The sequence below is a fragment of the Ochotona princeps genome, chromosome 11, assembly GCF_030435755.1.
Source record: "Ochotona princeps isolate mOchPri1 chromosome 11, mOchPri1.hap1, whole genome shotgun sequence".
NCBI classification, from domain to species: domain Eukaryota; kingdom Metazoa; phylum Chordata; class Mammalia; order Lagomorpha; family Ochotonidae; genus Ochotona; species Ochotona princeps.
The window spans coordinates 30,609,242-30,612,029 of NC_080842.1; the positions used below are offsets into that span (position 1 = coordinate 30,609,242).

The 2,788-nt window shown below is 35.0% G+C and overlaps 1 pseudogene; it reads right to left on the reverse strand.

Moving 5' to 3' along the window:
• Positions 1-1,406: 1,406 nt before the first annotated feature.
• Positions 1,407-2,490, reverse strand: LOC101528205 (large ribosomal subunit protein uL6-like; annotated as a pseudogene).
• Positions 2,491-2,788: the final 298 nt, after the last annotated feature.

Consider the following 2,788-nt stretch of genomic DNA (forward strand, 5'->3'; position numbering starts at 1 on the left):
CTTAGAATATTTTAATATAATTATCTAAATCCTCTTTTCTCTCTGCCAAATCACCCATTTTCATTATAATGTAATTAACAATATTGAGTTCTCAAATAACCTCCTTGCACTTTTTTTTAAACACTTATTTATTTTTATTGGAAGTCAAATCTACAGAAAAAAGGTGAAAAAGAAAAATCTTCCATCCTCTGGTTCACTCCCCAAGTGGCCCCAAGGACTGAAACTGAGCTGATCTGAATCCAGGAGTGAGGAGCCTTCCCAGGATCTTCCATGCAGATAAACTGGCGCCTATATGGGACCCCGTGCATGCAAGGTGAGCACTTTAGCCACTAGCTACCACACCAGTCCCCTTCATGCACTTTTAACATGCATTTTTAAAGTGCACATTTTAAAGTGAACTTGTATGCATTCAAACATTTAATTTGTGCAATGTATTTATGAGTTTGCTCCTATTATAATTTTCAGTGGATCAGCAAAGAAGAAAAAGGTTAAGTGACTTGTCATTATCGTATTTGACCCACAGCAGTATTGGTAATACTAGAAATCACTACACAAATGCAACTCAATCATTCAATAATACCTTATTAGAAGATAGAAAAATATTGTCTAAATAGCAAATATATTGTCAAAAATATTCTCATACTTTTCTGATATTTTCAGTGTTGATAACACCAGGCAGAATTTGTTAAAAGTTCAGAAACATGAGGTAGTGAACAGATTAGAAAGACCATGTCAATCCTTAATAGTATTCACTCATATATTTCTGAACATTATCATCTCATTTATGATTTTACTCATTTTCATTTTCAAATACCAAACATCATTTTGATCATTTATTAGTTTTTCAGGATGCTATGTAACCTGTAAAATCCCAGTGAGGTTATTAAAGCCCAGAGAAATAAGCTAAGTAGTTAGAAATGGGAAAATGGGAAATTGGTCACTTTGGAGGGGAGCAAGGATGTTACAGCCTTGCATTTACTCTATTCTGGACTATTAAACAAACAAAAATATCTCCCAATTACTTCTTCCTTACCATGGCTGTGTATAACTAAGTCACAGAATAACCGAATTGAATGATTATAGTTCAATTATCAAAAAAAAAAAAAGGGAATGATAGCACTTTCTTTAAAAAGGCAAAATTTTAAAAGAGGTAAAAATCTGTCTTCCTTTATATGGTAGCTTCTACAGTACAATAACTATATGTTTAGACCCTCCCAGCTTCTGGGCAAAATTTTGACTTGCAGCAAATACAGCTGATGAACTGTATCCCAACTGGTTTAGCATCTACATAAAACTGCATTGTTCTCATCGTCCCCAATCATTCCTTTCATAACTTACTCAGTCTCCAACAGTGTTGTTCATTTACCAATACATTCAATAAATATTTTATAAAAGACACAGCTTTCTTAAGTAAAAACTGCTCAGTCTCCCATGTCTATGTTAATTTTCCTAAACATAGCTAAGACCTTACATTCATGCATTTTAAGCATATTTTGGATCCATTAGCTGGTATCTTTCACTTTGTCATTATGCTCAGATATAACAAATTTCAGAATTAAATGAATAGAAGTTGTTCACTATTATCTTTTTTAAAGCATCAAATCAACAGATCTTCTACTGCATAAATAAAATAACACAAGAAACAGTGTAGGGTCCTTACTTCAACAGCTGGACAATTTTAGATCTTACTCAACAGCCTGCTGAACTGTTCCTTTTTCAGAGACATAGATAACATCCAAAATTTCCCTGATATCCTTATTTTTAACTGTGGTTGCTGCTGAGTCAATGCAGTTGAATTTGAAACAAGTTCAATATCATTCCCTCTAAGGACTAATTGATCTTTCTGGGCTTGAGACACTGAACAAGAAACACTTTGCCTCATCCAAACCTTACGGATGTACTTTTCACCCAAGAAATTCCGGATTTGTACCAGAGATGCTTCCTCCTGAATTATCACATTGATGGGCAAGTGAGCACACACTGACCTCATCTTATACCGGAAACCCAGTGTAACTCCCTTGATCATATTCTGGATGTGACTACAGATGGTGTGAACAGTGGCCAATTCCTTGCGATTTCCCCAACATTGGTCAACTTGGAGCCTCTTCTTCTTTCCCAAGAGGCTGAGTTCCACATAGATGTCATTGAAATTCCTTCACAGGATTCCTCTGGGCCCCTGCACAATCACTGTGTGCCCCTCTTCAGACTGATGTTGACATTTTCTGGAACGTCCACAGTCTGATTGTCAAGAATGGTCTTCATTCTCGCAGTAGATGCAGTAAAAAGGTTCTCTCTTAAAAAATATTTTTGGATGTTCAGACTCTACAAGACAATAGACATCAGAAGAATCTAGGGTATAATCTAGAGCCTCAAACCCTACTTAGTTTGCTTTGTACAAACAAGTCAAATCTTAATGTTTATTTCCTCATCTGCAAATAGTAAATATACACACATATTTATACATATACAGATATTTAGATAGCATGTTGTTGTATTACCACAGGACTATTAATTGAGTTAATAGGGGGGTGTGCAAACTATTATTTGCAGTTGAGCTGCCTAATTTGTACACAAAATGGTACCAGCTGACAGACATATGCATTAATTTTAATATTTTTATGTTATCCTTCACAAGGATAGGATTGAGGAGTGACAGAGACCACGGCACTTGAACGCACAACATATTTATCATCACAAGCTGCAAGAAATAAGTAGCAATTTGTTAGAATAAACATATCTGGATAAGATATAATTTTAGAATGCCAATGAGTATAATCAAGAAACCATA